The sequence below is a fragment of the Camelus bactrianus genome, chromosome 31 (genome assembly GCF_048773025.1).
Source record: "Camelus bactrianus isolate YW-2024 breed Bactrian camel chromosome 31, ASM4877302v1, whole genome shotgun sequence".
Classification (NCBI taxonomy): domain Eukaryota; kingdom Metazoa; phylum Chordata; class Mammalia; order Artiodactyla; family Camelidae; genus Camelus; species Camelus bactrianus.
In genome coordinates, this window is record NC_133569.1 from 10,239,581 (window position 1) to 10,256,732 (window position 17,152).

At 40.2% G+C, this 17,152-nt stretch overlaps 3 pseudogenes; 1 reads left to right on the forward strand and 2 right to left on the reverse strand.

Moving 5' to 3' along the window:
• Positions 1 to 3,990: 3,990 nt before the first annotated feature.
• LOC141575714 (1-phosphatidylinositol 4,5-bisphosphate phosphodiesterase beta-3 pseudogene) lies at positions 3,991 to 6,304 on the reverse strand (annotated as a pseudogene).
• A 323-nt stretch (positions 6,305 to 6,627) lies between these two features.
• On the reverse strand, positions 6,628 to 8,381 carry LOC141575695 (caveolae-associated protein 3-like; annotated as a pseudogene).
• The window catches only part of LOC105073371 (rho GTPase-activating protein 20-like), a 44,047-nt pseudogene continuing 35,236 nt past the window's right edge, over positions 8,342 to 17,152 (forward strand).

Sequence of the window (17,152 nt, forward strand, 5' to 3'; positions counted from 1 at the left end):
CTTGCTGAAAATTGTAGCATGTAACAAAGAAGAGGCTTTGTTTTTCTTCAAGCCCTCATATTTTAAGTAGTTTTCAAGAGTCCTCACTTGTTGACTCTTTCCTCTAAGTTTGATGTAATATTAAATAAAAGAAGAAATACAACATAAAAATTACATTATGTAATGCTAAACTGTATACATAGGCTAATATCTAAATGACTCAAATAGAATTGATGCATTAGTTGCATTTAGATTTCATTTTGATGTTGTTTTCTATATTTTTGCAAGTCTCATGTTCAATATGTTACATCTTTCTTTGTTATATAATATCACAAAATTATTCACGTAGAATTATTTTGTTAATTAAACTTTACCAAATGTTTTATTTAAAATACTAAAATTAATGGAACATAATATATGTTCCTTATACAAAATAACATGCCAAACATAAATATCTAAAGGCTACTTCTATGAGTACGCAATTATCTTTAACATGTATAGCTGTATGCATTTTGGGCCATCCACTCATATCTCTAGTAGCATATTCTATTCTTCACTTCTGTGATGAGTTAGACAACAATTACAGAGCAATATAGCATAATTAAAAATATATACATAAGACTAAAATTTTAATCAAAATGAAATTCAAATTCAATATTTATGTGAATTTTTATTTGGTACACTTTTATAAATGGCTTTACATGAATTATGTTTAGTATCTTCAGATACATTGTTGAAATAAAAAAGCCTTCAAAAACATAATTTTTATTATGATGCATCATAAAATCCAAACCTAATATTATAGAATTACTGTTACATAAATTTACTAATTTACATGTATAATATATGTCATTTCCATTATCATAATTCCAAAGATGACATACGGTTATGATTTATAGAAGCATGTCCTTATATATAAATCATTTCATTTTATTTTTGTTATATTGCAAAATGTTTTGTTAAAAAATAATAATAAAATTATGTTTTAGACATGTGTTTGTATTATAAACATCTAATTTAAAAATTTATCTCCAGCAATTTAATGACAGGGTGATCTAATTGTGATGAACTACATCTCGTGTACATGATTTGATTTCCAGTGAAGAATGGATTTTCTGGATGTACATTTTCTTCCTGAATTTGGGTTGTATGTCTTTTAACATATGCATGTAATATTGTGTAGCATACTTAAAATATTTTAAAAGAAAGTAAGCTCTTATAGTTTAATATTGGATTAGCTATATTATATTTTTCACATTGAATTGTTGCTATATATACAAGGCTTTATCCAACATGGGCAATTACCTCATAAAACAGTTATGTATGCAAAAATGATTGTTTTGAAGCTGTTAAATGGTGAATTTTGACAATTTAAAAACCTGTGTTTCAGACACTGCCAATTTTAAGTGGTACCAAAATTAGTATTCTGAATTGGTCTACATTTTAAGTAAAATGGTTATGCAATATGTAACTGTATAGTGATAGATGACTGTATTGCGTTTTAAAAGAAATCAATGTTATTGTTTATAGTTCCACTATATGTATATATATATGAAACATATCTACCTAAATTTAGATGCACTTCTGCCTCCTGCCATTATGGGTATAACAACTCTTTACAGAAATTTGAACATTGTAAGTAAAATCCATTTCATATTAACACTGTAAACTATCATGCTTTGGGAATGTTGGCAAATGTCTTCAAGTATCTCTTACGCAAATAAATCTTCAGATTCCACACTTTTTCAAAGTGATGTTTTTGAAAGTTCAAAACAAAACCATCAGTTTTTCTTTTGTTTGGAATTATTCTTCACTTCATTATACTGTTTAAAATATTTACCATGGTAAAAATTATAATCATGTTTTATTTGTGAAATGTATTTTCTTTATTATTGTTAATATTATATTAGAGCTATTATTAAGTTCATTCATCCATTTAGTTTTTCTTTTGAGGAATATTTCTTGAGCATCTACTATGCACCAGTTCTAGATACTAGAGGTTCATCGATGAATGGAATTTATAAAAATCTTTCTGCCTTCAGGGAGCTTGCATTGTAATATGGGGAGGAAAAAAATATGTGCACAACATATAAGTAAAACAAAGACTGTTTAGAAAAATACCTGGTTGAAATATATAGCTAGACTATGGTTACTGAATCAATGGGCTTTTTCAATGCTTTACTCAAAAATTACACCCTGCTTTGCATTTAGGTAAGAGAATAGTACTGAATCATCACTGTCATTGGCCAAAAGTACAACACTATTATTGAAAGTTTTAAGATTGGAATTGCTGGCAAATCCTTTATCTAAATGCTACCAAAGACCAATTCTAATTCACAAACTTGGTCAGGGGCCCCTCTGGGGTCTTCAAGAAAATGGGGGTTTGGAATTGTTCTGCAAATCTTGATTAGTTATAGAAGGAACCTAGATATAGTCCCAAGAATTACCACAGGATTATTGACCCAAATACAGGAGATTATTTAGGATTAATTGTAATGAACTTTGCTGATGGAATGTAATAAATAGCTATTCAGTTTACTTCCTTGTTAAAGGTAGAAACACTGAGATTTGAGACCGATTATACATTTCATTATTTTTCATACTTTTAGATTGCTTTTAGTAACATATGTCAATAGTTAAATGGCTTCCTTCTTTAAATTAAACCTGAAAGCCCAGAAATTATGATAAAGTTAGGCGAAGTTCTAAAGTATTAGTTTTTCATCATGTCACATCTTCTTTTCAAACATGAGAGGTGCAATTAAATTCCTCAGGAGAATAATAGGGGCCAGGTAACTGTTTTTATAGTATGGAGCATGAGGACATCAAAATATCTGATTTACCATGAGATCAATTACTGAATGTAAATGTAGTTATTGCTTAATCATGTGATTTAAAAAGCCTTTACCAAATATTAGCTTAGTAAATATTACTGACCAATTTGCATGATAAACATGAATTTAATAGGTTTTAATCTTCACAAAATAGCTTGGATAAATATTCAATGGCAACTTTTTTCAGATTAATGCTTTAAAATATATTAAAAGTCTTTAAAATAATCTGATAATTGTCATACTTCATTACCCCTGGCTACCTCAAAATATTTCTAAATCAAATTAAAACAAGATATGACAATCCAGGCAGGAAGAATTGTTAACAGACACGTGCTCTTTTGCTTGCTTGTGAATCAGGGGCCCAGGTTTGACTTCCTTTTTGAGTTTAAAGTAGAAACCATAGTTACTAGTCCTACTAATCATCTGCCTATAGCAAAAAAAAGGAAAAGAAAAAAGGCAAAGCATGATCACACCACATTTTATGATACAGCTATTTTTTCTCTTGTAGAGTGGTTAAAATATTCCTATGTATTTTTGTCTAAAATATCTAATTATTCATTGTGGACAGAAGTTTGAAATGTAGTTCATTGAGAAGACAAGTGTATGCAACATGTACCACTCATTGGCTTTAAAAAGTGCTCAGAAGTTTTCTAACCAGGGCCTGACTGTTATTCCTAATTAGTAGCTGTTCCTCCAAAATTCAGTACTTTTTTTTCTCATTAAGCATTTTAGCTATCAGGATTCCTCTAAATATGTCTTCATTCAGTTTTATGCTTTTATCATAAAGTTACTTTTTTTATTATGTAAGAATTATGTACTTACCAAGGGCAATCTTTGAAAAAGTTTAAGTGAAAGGAAAAATAAAACTCTAATTTCACAACTTTAAAACAATTTTTAAATTATAGTGAAATTTTAATAAAGTTAAGAATGTGGAGAATTACTGTAACATGCTTATGAGATATTTGGAAAATCTGAACCATCTTTGACGTTAGTTTTGTATGAATAAAAGTTCTATGCTAATAATTTTCAATCATTTCTAAATAAAATGATTTTAACATTTTAATTAGTTGAAAATTGGTTAATCTCAAGATTTACTTAAAGCTCTTAAAAATACTACTCCATTTTCAAAGCAACCTACTAAATTCTAAAGTATATGTAGCTCAAGACATTGAGTGTTTTATCATGGCTGGCTACTTTCTGGCAAATGAGGTTAAGACAGACTTTACATAGAGTAGTTATTTCAGAGTTTCATTTTTTATATCATTTTATTTTCATTTTGGCTTTTATTTTAAATTCTCCTTTCTTCAGTTGTTGTCTCAAAATAGAAAATTTTGATATTTCCCCAGAAATTATGAAGAGCTATAACAAGACTATTCAAAGCATACTTTTGAGAAAAGTGTGGTTACATAGTTACACATTCTGTCAAAACGTGTCACTTGCCAGGCATTCGTTGCTAAAAACCATCTGTAGATAAATAATGAAGATTGATTCAGGGCCATATAAACGGCTTACTATTTCACTTTTTCTTTCTAATGTGTTTCTTTTTTCCCCCCTGAAATCCACATGTATTCATGTAAAAAAAAAAAATCCTCAAAGGATAGAGAAAGAATGTGACCCCTACTTCCCAGAGCTCGCGGTCCCCACCCGGTGCTCCCCAGGGAAGTGAGGGCGATGACGCCCACTCTGGGGTGTAGGTGTCATGGGGGCGAGGCTCTTCTGGCCCGGAGTGACCCACCAGGCACCTTCCTTAGAAGTGAGGGCAGGAAGGAGGGGCAGGGGACTAACAGGGCCCTAGGAGGGTGAAGGGAAGGAGTTAATGTGGGGTGCTCACCCCAGTTTAAAAAAATTAAATTTCTAAAGATAAAAAGTTAAAAAAAAAAAATCAGTGTCTTGGCCTCCTGCCCTCCTCCCAGCACCCAGCCTGGCCCTGTGGCCATAGAGTTCACATCCAGTTCAGAGATTCATGTTCTCCTCTTGGCTCTCCAAGTCAGCACCAGACAGATGCCCGCTGCTCCCAGTCACGTGACTATTGCTGGCACAGGCCACCAGATGCCTGTCCCCTAGTCTCTCAGGTGTCTTGCCCAGCAGGCTCCAGCAGATCCCCTGGGGCAGCCTTGCCCGCTGCTTCTGACATCCCTGGGCCAGCTGGGCCAGCAGCTGGGGCTCCTCTTCCACCAGCTGTTGTAGGCCCTGCTGCTGCCTTGCCACAAGGCATTCATGCCGCTGCTTCTGGGCCTCCTCCAGCCGACGGATCGAGTTGACTGACTCAGTGATGTGCCGCCGGTTAATCTCTGTCAGTTCCGCCTCCTTATTTTTCTCTCTCGTCTTGGCCTCTGAGATACTGTTGTGGTGCTTCCCATCCAGGATCTTCTGCAGTTCCTTCTTCTCCCTGTTGTTCACCTCCTTCAGTCTCTTGAGCTGAGTCATGTGAGCATCCATGACGACCTCTCTGAGCCGCTGCTGAGTCTGTCTCAGATGCTCCAGTCTCCGCTCGGCATCTACGTCCGCCTGGGCTTCCTTCAGCTCCAGCAGACACTGCACCTGTTTCTTCTGAAACTCTTGATACAGCTTTACCTCTTCGTCCTCCTCCTTCTCGTTCTCCCCGCCTAGGACACCTGGCCGGTGCCGGCACGTGCCCTCGGCCGGAGCTTGGGCCAGGCCATCGAGCAATCGCTGAGTGAGGGCGTCCGCCTTCCGTTGATGCTGCTTGCACAGCTCCCACAGGTCTCGCTCCTTCCGGCTCCAGAGCTTCGCCAGGGCTTTATGGCCTCGGAGCTCAACCCGTGGGACCAGGGCCACCTCTGAGAGGATGCTGGCAATGAGGTCGTGGCGCTGACCTGGGCTGCTGATGGAGGCCCTGGTGGGAGAGGTGGCAGGGCCTGAGGGCCAGCGGAGGGAGACATCCAGGGGGCTGGGTGTAAGATTTGGGGTCAGCTGGGGCCCCAGCTGCTGAGGCTAGGTCTCTTGGCATCCTCTGGGCCAGCCTGAGCCTCACTCTCCCCAGTGAGGACGGCCAGCTGCTTGGCTCTGGTCCACCAGGCCAACATACTTGGTGGGGTTGATGAGGGCCTCTGCGAAGTGGATTTTCTCTGTGCCCACAGCGCCCTGCATTTCTTTTATGTCTCTTATCTCACTGGTGTATCATGATGTTTACTTGTCTGATTCCCTTGTCACACTGCTAACTCCCTGAGGCTAGAAACCACATCTATCTCCAGTGCCTGGCACATGGCCGCCACCCAGAAAAGGCAACCCTGATCACTATTACAAACAACTAATTTATTATAAGGTGATCTTATACTCAGTGTATTTTAAATGAGAATACTTTAAGAGGTTCAAGGTAGGATGTAAGCGTTAGATTTGTAAGAAATGCCAATCAAGAATTCAATTGAGAGAAATTTTTCATGAAAGAGATGGTGTTTGGAATGAGCAGGGACCACGTGTTACGCTTCGAGGTTATCAGGACCCTACCTAGTACTGGGGACTGGTACTACCCAGCCATCAGTAGCCACTAGTTGATTCCCCCTTATAAACACAGGCATTTCCAAGAAGCATTCTGAATTTTAGTTTATTTTCTTTCGTGACTTAAGATGAAGCAACACCACCTCTAAAACTGTACCTGACAGTGGACTCACTGTTACAGTGAGCTTCAGGGGTAAATATCGGGACACTAGTGTGGCCCAGCCTCATGAAAGCTGTCATCTAGTTTTAGTGAAAAATGATTAAGGTCCTAAAACTGCTTTTTGCCTTTCAGAAATGGCTTCACAAACGTATTTGAAGATGGAATATTAATACATAAGAAGCAGGCAGCAGGTTGACTCTTAGACTCCCCTTGTACTTGTTAGCTCATTTTAGAGCGCTCTTAATTATAAGTTGTAAATCATAATCAGGCTGTATTAAGGGGCTAAATAGAAGGTTATAATCTTACCCTCCTCCCCATTTCCATACTCCAAGAGACTAAAATAAAACACATCTATCTGCATTGCACTCAATAAAAATAAACACTTTAGAGTCACATAATTGAGAAATACATTTTTAAGTAGGAAACACTGATTAAGATTGTCGTTTTAAAAAACACAAAAGTTATTTGTGTTTTTGTTTCCTTCTGTAAAAGACGTTTTTCTTTTTAAATTATGTGAGAGCTGAGATGTTTATTTTTACTGTGGACTGCTAAGTGTTGGGTTTTTTTTTTAATCAATACTTAGATTGCTAAAATCATGAGGCATCTCTTGCCATGCTTATTACACATAGATCTTTAAAAATGACAGGCTGTAAGACATGTACCTTGATAAATCCACACTGGAAAAAAAGATTTTTTTTCATTGTGGATTCTCCCCTAGCACTACCATCAAATCTACTTATTTAAAACTATTATTGTAAGATGGGAAAAGAGTTATTATGTATTAAAATCCTTTGGGATTGCTTTTAAATGCAGAACTTTTTTTTCCGGATGACAGTATTTTTATTGATGGTTAAGTGCAAGCAGGTGTGAGTGGCTATTTCTCTTTCAGAGGGTGCTGGGCTGAAAGAAGCCGGGAAGGGAGAGCCAGAGCTGAGTTGTGGATGCAGGATTCACTCCTTATTTGGGTGGGAATGCTGCATTCGGAGAGGAAGATTTACTGTGGGACCAGGCATAGGCACGGGGGAGGCCAGCGGCACCAGCTCAGGCCGCACTTTCTATCTGGAGCACAGCCGCGTCGGCAGCCTCGGGTCTCCCAGGATCTTCCTCGGTGCCTCGCGGAGGTTCTGGCTCTGGCTTGGCCTCCAGCGCAGGCTGGGCTTCGGGCTGGCCCTCAGCGCTCCGGCCAGGCCCAAGGCGAGGTGGCTTAACAGGCGTGGGTGCCGGCGCAGCAGGGCCTTTACAGCCCGGTAGGGCCCCTCGCAGGCTCTGGACCTTCTGCACCCGGTGCGCCGCAGCCGCCGCAGCCGCCGCAGCCGCCGCAGCCGCCGCAGCCGCCGCAGCCGCCGCGCCCTGGCCTCCGCGGGCTCCTCGTCGGAGCGCTCCTCAACTTCGGCCTCGGGCTGCTCTGGGCCAGCTTCGGCCTGTTCCGCCGGGCCTGAGGGCTCCGACGCCTTCCGGAAGGCTCTGGCTGGGAGTTCTGCCTCCTCCCGGAAGAGCAGAACGCGGAGCTTCCCGCGCGCCACCAGCAGCCCGCGGTCGGCCTCCCGGCGCTCCTGGGCAGCACCCGCGTACGCGCCCAAGCGCTCCGCCCTGGCCAGCAGCCGCGCCGGCGTGCTGCTCGGGGTGTCGTGGCTGCGACTCGGCGCACCCGGGCCACTCTGGATGCGGCTCACGGGGCCTCCCAGGCCCCGTTGCCGCTCGCGCAGCGCCTCCAGCATGGTGGCCAGCTTCTCCAGCCGGGTCACCGCGGCAACCGCGTGCACCGGGCCCCGGGGCCCAGGCCCCAGGCCCCGGCTCCAGCGCACTCTCCCCCATGACCCCCGACCGCCCGCTTGGCTCTGCGCGCAGCCGCTGTCTGCGCTCTGGGCTGGGGCTGCCTTTCCCGGCTCCTCCCCAGCTCCGGCCCTGCAGAACATTTTTTAAATAACTTAATTAACGTTTGGTCTGTGCTAACCACAGCAAAAAGAAGTTTGCAAGGTTGTGAAGCAACTAAAATTCTCCGACAGTCTTGTTGAATATATAAATTGATACAGCCACTCTAGAAAATTATCTGGTAGTTTTTTGTAAGATTAAACTTACACCTACTTTGTGACCCAACAATTTTGCCGTGAGGTGTTTATCCAACAAAAATGAAAACGTAGGTCATAAAAAGACTAGTACAAAGCTGTGATTTTTGTAGAACTTTTGTAGAAAGTCTATATTTGATCACCTGACCAAAGATCTGTGGCGTTTGATCTGCTGCAGGGAAAGCCTGTCTGCTAGTGTGGACGCATGTGCATTTCTGTCATCGTTCGTGTGCTCCAGTGGAACTCAGAAGAGGCCTGCAGAGTCAGGAGCAGCATCTTTTCCTATTCAATGACCTGTTTGTTGTGGCCACAATCAAGTGAGTATACTCTATACACTCTCCCCTGGTTATCGTTATAAAATTGCATTTCCACTGACAAAGGCAACCTTTCTGTTCTTTGCTTACTATTAGACTGTCTGGACTCTGTTACCATAACTAATATCTGAAGTGAGTTTTACGTTTGATTTGGTTTGGTTTTGAAAAGTGTTTCAGTTATTTATTCATTCAACAGGTGTTCATTGCCATGTTCATGCCACTCTGTGCCATGTTCTCTATGAATACAGGGGATGCAGAGAAGACTGTGATGGACATGACCCCTGCTTTCATATTTTTATGTGTAGACATTGTCTTCATTGTTATTTTTAGCAGTTTATTCTTTTAAACACTTTTTAGAATACTAAGCATTACGTTTGGACTCCAGACATTTTCTCCCAAGACACTGAGGTAAAAGCCTAGATTGCCCAAATGTTCTTTCCCTTTCCTTTTATACACTGTGGGCCTCTGAATTCTTACACATCAACAAGGACTCCTTTCTCTGAGTCGTTGTGCAGAGGTGGAAATGAATACTGTGCTTAGAACACATGATGTTGTAGAACTCAGCCTGATTGGCCAACCATTTTACATCACACCAGTCATTGTTACTTCATAATCAAGATGCTGTCCAACTGGCTTGTAAAACATTCACTCTGCCTGCTTCCAGTCACCCAGCACTCTGGGCTGAGTGTGTAGTGTCAGCGTGGTCACCTGGGTCAGGTCCAGCACACTTTGCTGCAATAACACAGAACAGTGAGAGCCGACTGGCCAGCATCCCATTTACTGGAGGCCTAGTCCACAGCTCTGCAGGTCTGCATGGCAAGAGGAATCAGCTGCCCACTACCCGAAGTGATTTCTTGGGGTCAGTAGAGTCTCTCTCTCTCAGTCTCTGCTTCCTTGATGCTTTCATTCTAATGTGTGGGGGCAGACATTATAAATTGTACTTCGTGTTGAGAAGAAAATAGGGTGCTGGTTGAAGTGAAATATGGGATAGATGTTAGGTGTAGTCAAGGGGGGGAAAATCAATGAAGGATAAAAAACAACCAGCCATTCAGATATTAGGAAGATGGGCAGAGGAGGCAGCAGGTACAAAGGTGGTGGGGAAAGCTTTGCCCTTTGGAGGAGTTAAAAGAAAGCCTGTCACTGGAGCATGATATGCAGGGGAAATAGGCAAGGATCAGGTTATCAGGACCTTTGGGGGCTGCTTTAATTGTCTATTGTCATATAACAAATTATCCCAAAACACAACAGCTTATGAGTATGAATGTCTTTGTACATTTTCTCTGAGCCAAGAATCTGAGCGTGGCTTAGCTGGTCGTTCTGGCTCAGAGGCTCTCATGAGGTTGCAGTCAAACTGTTGACTGTGGTGACAGTCATGTCAGAGCTTAAATGGAGCTAGAGAATCCCCCTCCCACCTCACTCAGGGGGGCTGGCAGGCCTCAGGTCCTCAGCGGCTGTTGGCCCAGGGCTGTAGGTCTTCTCCAGGTAGGTCTCCTCAAAGTGAAAGATCCAAGAACGTGAGGAAGAGAGTACATAAGGGAAAGACCACCCAAAACAATAGCTGCAGCCTTATAACCTGTTTCAGCAGTGGCATACCATCATTTCCAGTGTCTGCTGCTGGCCATGGAGACCAACCTTGGTGCAGTTGGGAGGGAACTACACAAGGGTATGAATATCAGGAAACAGGTGTCATTGGGGACCATGTTGGAGACCAGGTACCATAAAGGCTATGATGGGAGTTTGGATTTTATTCCAAAGGGTTTTAATTAGTTCATATTTAAAAAATATTGTTCTGGCTATGACAGATAATGGATTAGAGGGTTGGCAAGAGTAGAAGCAGGGAGACTCGACAGGAGGTTATTGGCCTAGACCTGATAAGAGATAGTGAGGGCCTTAACTGGGGAAATGGCAGTTACATGAAGGATACCAACCTATTTGGAATATACTGTAGAGGTAACCAAAAGAATTCACTTTTCATGCAACACTAAATGCCAATGCAGTTAACATCCAGCCTAGAAAACAGTGTTTGCAACTTGCTCCATCCCCCATTCTCATTGTTTATGAAACATCCTAAAAAGTAAGAGTCATTTAACAAATCCAGTCTCATCAAAGAGATTGTTAGTCACTAGAGAATAGTAAGCACTCTTTTCTACTCTCCACATCCTCATACCTAAGTTATGCAGTGTCACAGATAAGACATGGGTGGGGAGGAGATCCAGAGAGTGGAGTGGGAGGACGGTGAGCTCACCTACCCCCGAGAACATGTCAAAAGTACAGCTACATGTGGAGCAATTCTCACTGAAAAGGTGGAGACTGGCAGAAAGACTTTTCTACAACCAAGGCTGCAAAGAAAGATCCTCAAGGAGTCAGGTAGAAAGGGAGAAGAAGCAATCAGGTCAGGGCCCCCACCCCTAAGAGGGGACACAGAAGAAGATGGGGATCTCATGGGCTTGCAGATCTTACCTGGGGAGCGAGTGATTTGAAACATATATTGGGCACCGTAGCCAATACCAAGAAGACAAGTCCCTTTGAAAACCAGTAGGAGGGCTGTAAGAAACTGAGTCCACTCATGAAGAATGTGCACACACTCTTGCTTACTCCTCAAACCAAGTGGAGGAGGCAGATTAAAACTGCCCAGGGCTCTGACCCAGTGCACACCCTGGCATTGTCTCTGACAAGCTCAACTCCCAACCAGGGCATTGCCAAGAAGAGTGAGCACTTGGCGGACAGAGAACCAGCTCAGACCCAGCACTGCAATCAAATGAGCCAAGGACATTTGTTACTGGCACTCATGTAGGCGACAGATTGGGAGCTGTCTGGGGCTCTGACTGATGTACTGGGGACTGTCCCAGTGTGCACCCCAGCTGCACCAGGCGGCCACACCAAACTCCTCTTACTCTATCACTGCTCCCCTCTGTGGCAAAGGTGCCACTGCTGGGAGAAGGAAGAGTACACATTTAGAGGGAACAGCACTAGCTCAGACCTGACCCTCAGGGTTTCTGTTCCAGCACCTTTGGACCTGACCCTGCCCCCAGTAGGGTGGTGACGGCCACTGAGCACAGGAGAAGCTCCAGCTCACACCTGGCTCAGGGTGTAGCCCCTCCAGCTCCAGCCCTACCTCTCACCAAGGTGACAGGTGGCAGCGTATCCTGGGAGAAGACGTGACCCACACTCAATTAAGATCCAGCTCTCCCACCAAAGCCACTCAGAATATGCAGACTTCCATAGGCATGCCCCCATACAAGGACACCCTTTTAAGACTAAAATAGGTAAGTGTTTTACCTAATTTCATAGAGACAGAGAAAGTTAGACAAAATAAAAAGACAGGAATTTGTTTCAAACAAAAAAACAAAGAAAAACCCTAAAAAATGATGAATGAAACAGGTAAGTAACATACCAGATAAAAGTTCAAAGCATTAGTAGTCAAAATGCTAACCTGAGCTTGGGAAAAGAGTAGATGAAAACAGTGAGAATTTTGACAAAGAACTAGAAAATACAAAAAGCACCAGTCAGAGCTTGAGAATACAGTAACTGAAATGAAAAACATACTAGAAGGAGCTAATAGCCAGGTAGGTGATACGGATGACTGTATAACTGATCTTGAAGACAGGATAATGGAAATCACCCAATGAATAAAGAAAAACAAATTAAAAAATAAGGACAGTTAGAGGGAACTATAGGGCAACATGAAGAGTACTAATACTCATATTATAGGATCCTAGAAGGAGAAGGGAGAGACAATGGGGCCAAAAATGTATTTGAGGAAATTATGGCTGAAAACTTCCCAAACTGAAGAAGGAGACAGATAACCAGGTACAAGAAGCACATGGGATACTTCCAAAACAAAATGATACCAAAGAGACCCACACCGAGACATGTCACATTAAAATGGGAAAAGTTAAAGAGAGCATTCTAAAGGCAGCAAGAGAAAAATAGAGTCACATTAAGGGAACCCCCTTAAGGCTATCAGCTGATTTTTCTGGAGAAACTTTGCAGACCAGAATGGAGTGGCATGATATATTTAAAGTGCTGAGAGATAAAAACCTACAATCTAGGACACTCTACCAGCAAAGTTGTCACTCAGAATTAAAGGAGAGTTAAAGAATTTCTCAGACAAGCAAACTAAGAGTTCATCAAAACTAACAACCCTAAAACTTGTTAAAGAGTCTTCTCTAAGTAGAAAAGACAAGGCTACAACAAGAAGTAAAAAGTTAGCGGAATGTATGTGTGTATATGCATGACTGGGACATTGTGCTGTACACCAGAAATTGACACATTGTAATTGACTGTACTTCAATTTAAAAAAGGAAGTAACAAGTTACAGAACAGGAAAAATCATACTTGTAAAGGAAAATACGTAGTAAAGTCTGTGGATAAGGACTTAAGTAAGCTAGTATGAGGATTAAAAGATAAAAATTGTAAAAATCAACTATAACTAAAACAAACAGTTAAGGGATAAACATGAAGTTGTAAAATATGACATCAAAAACAGAAAATGTGGGGGAAGGAAGAAAAAATGTAGATCTTTAGAATGTGTTTGAATTTAAATGACTATCAGTTTAAAACAAGTAGATATAGATCAACATATATAAACCCCATGGTAACCACAAATCAAAAACCTACAACAGATACACAAAATCTAAAAAGAAAGGAACACAAGCATTCTGCTAAAGAAAATCATTAAACCACAAAAAAAGAGATAGAAGAACTACAAAAACAACCAGAAAGCAAGTAACAAAAATGGCAATAAGAGTGCATACCTATCAATCACTCTTTAAATGTCAATGGAAAAAATGCTGACATCAAAAAATACAGGGTGGCATCTATTTATATAGAGAGACTGATTTGGATTAAAAAACAAGAAAGACCCTTCTACATGCTGCCCACAAGAGACTCACTTCAGAGCCAAAGACACAGACAGTCTTAAAGTGGGGGGGGGGGGGGGTGGAAAAAGATATTTCATGCACATAGAAAAGACAAAGCTAGAGTAGCAATACTCATATCAGACAAAGTAGACTTTAAAACAAAAGCTGAACAAAGACAAAGAAGGGAATTACAATAAGGGAGTCAGTACAAGAAGAGGATATTACCCTCATTAACATATATGTACCCAGTACAGGAGCACCTAAGTATATAAAGCAGATATTAGCAGATGTAAAGGGAGAAACTGACAATAATACAGTACTAGTAGGTGACTTTAACACCGCATTTACAATGGACAGATCACCCAGACAGAAAATCAGTGCAGGTGCTTTATAAGAATGGCAATAACGAGGGCTTGTTATAGATACACAATGGTTATGAGCATAATAAGTAAGCTTGAGTCCACTCTGCTCAAGCTCAGATTCTAGCTCTGCTAGTTAAGCAGTTTGACTTTTGACAAATTACTTGATCTCCCTATGACATTTCCTTATCTATAAAGTGTTTGAGGAGTAAACCAAATAATATGTGTAAAGTGTTTACAACAATGAATGGCAAATGGTAAGTTCAATAGATGCTGACCAGTAGAATGGAAGTCATTCTTCACGCTTTCAGACAGCCACTTGTTATTTGTATAAGGAAATGGATATTCTTGGCACTTCACTGATCTAGGGAAGGATTTTTTCCAGATCAATAGACACATAAAGCACCCACATGGTATCTGAAGTATCTAATAGAAAGAGAGGTCTGCATTAAAAAACACAAAATGTATGAAAATAGATATGGAAACACATTTTTCCTTCCAAAAGATTCATAGTGTCAGTTTTATGTTACCTAAATAGCTGCCATTAAGAAATAAGATTTTTAATAGAAAAAAAATTTATCTTCAGTTAAGTCTGTTTCATTTTAAAAAATCTAATGATTCATAGCAATGAAAAAATATTGAAATGAAATATAGAATAAAGCCATTGTGCCACAAAGCACTTTACTGTTACACTTAAGTGGTGTGCCCTACAGGAAGCGTAGATGAGGCTTTGAATCTAGACTGTCCTTCATGTATATAGTTCCTGCAAAATCGCCTTTCATTCTATAAATCCTGCCGAAGAGTTTTAGCTCTAAATATTCCATGCGGAGTTTTAGGGGTACTTTCCTGTGAAATATCTTGGCATTCGCTTTAGCTTCTGGTGTTTCCACAAATGGCTCTGAATGATAGGAAATACCCAGGTTTCCAGAATATCCTCTTAATCCTTCCCAGTGCCTTCCATTTAAGTCTCGGGTTCATTATGAGCATTAACTCTGTGAACTAGGCCAAGAGATATAACGGTTTCAATACCAAGGTTCTAAGGAGGTTATGTAGAAATTGTCAAAAAGCAATTTCATTGCCATCTTAAAGAAGATCAACTTCTGAGTCTCCAGGTATAAATATTAATTGTATCAATTGCTTCTTAATATTTTTTTTTCAGTTTAGTGTAGAGTCTATTTTTAGGCTACAGTTTTTCAATTTTAGTCAAAATATATGGGGAAATGGTATGGACAAAATCTTAAGAAACGAAACTTAAAATAATCTTTGCTTCTAAAGATTAGAAAATCTTAAAACTGCCCAGTTGGAAATGCATTATAAATTTCTGTAATTAATTCCAGGTTATATTTTTTAGTGTATCTATTGCTCTTAAGATGAAAATTTTATAAATATTTTTAAAATAATTTTTTCTTTTTTTACTCTTTTGTTCAACCACTAAAATATTTTTGGAAGTATGCAAGTTATAAGTAGTAAATGAATTAATTTTTTGTAACAGCAACAAGTTTAAAAGTAGGGGGCCTGATCCAAATGCAACGCTCAATACAGAAGAATAAAGTCACAAGTTTATGACTATTTGCTGTCATAAATGCAGACATTTGGACTAATACACCAAACGTCTCAAAGGCCTTTTTGGGCCAAGGTAGCCAACCATGTTACCGTTTACCATGGTAGACACCGAAGATAAAAACAGTGAATAAGACGTTCTTTGCCCATGATTAGTGAAAACTATCCTTTTATCACAAGTGCAGAAGTTGTCATAAAATTTAACAAGCCAAATTACAAGAAGTCCCTGTCTGGTTTTTATCTTTCTAGATACAACAACAACCTTAAGATAAAAAATAAAATAAAATAAAGTGACATGTGGACAGCAAGCTGCGTGGATGAAGTGGGAGAAGGCAGCACCAGCGCCGTGGGATCCTTTGTCCTGGGCTGGCCCACCGTGAGCTTGGCGGCCACTTTCAGGTGAGCACCACGGCCGGTTCGTGGGCTGGCTGCTGCGAAATCCCGTCAGCTATGGAATGTCTAGGGTGGAAGGAAAAAAAATTAATCAGATTTTGTTCCAGTTTTGTTATTCTGCTTTTTTAAAGGAAATATTTTCTTCTGATTGATCTGTTCTGAAGCCAGTAACTCATCTTTTGACACACCCCACTGAAGGCTCCTATATGCCTTATATTTTTTCCCAAAGAGCTTTTTATTAAAATATGTGAAATATATTGGTAGATACTGAGAACTCTTGGAATCATTATCTTGGTTTGAGTGATGATTTCTAAAGGGGCTACTGAAACATCTCAAGCACTGTGGAAGAGGAAGGGGGTGGTCAGAGCTCTAGGACCCCCTCTCCAACATCTCTTCCCTTGTGGTCAGGTATTGCTTTATATATTGAGCTTTCAACTTGGCTTTTCAAACCACTGAAGCAGACCTTTACTGAAACAAATTTTATAAAATCCTCCAATTAAGTTTGAATAACTGGTTTATACTCCAAAATTTTCTTAAAAAAATTAATTATAGAAATGAATTTAATGTCATGAAATAATGTGGTTCCTGAGTTGTAGATCATGTTCTGATTTGGCATCTATAGAGATGTGACAATCAAAAGCAAATACATGATACAAGGAGTGAAAGTCCGTTTCCTAAGACTCACTCCTTGGTGGGGATGGAATTGGAGAATGTATGAATAGAGAATCTTTGTGCTCTCATCCTGAACATGCTCAATTGGCACTTTTCACATCAAGGTGAGCCGACCAGAACTCTAACTTGTGATTTTGAACAACTGCATCCTCAAGTCCAGTGTAATGTTGAAAGAGCTGGTTTTCATCACATGCACACAATGTTTTTCTTTCTGCTGCTTCTCTCACTACCATCAAACCCCTCAGACATCATCTTAAAGCTAGAGAACTAAAAATTTTTAAGCTATTAATTATCTGATGAAGGAAGAGCATGCCATGAAGTTCTGTTATGCACCACTGGCCTACCAAAAGATGTTAAGAACTTATTTGGAAGAAAGCATGTGTTTGTATCATTCTCAGCATATCTTCTTTTCCATGACAGATTTCTCTAGATATTATCATCTCCTATTGTTTATTCTCCTTGGAGTTTACAGCTGAAAGGAAGCGATTTCAAGTGAG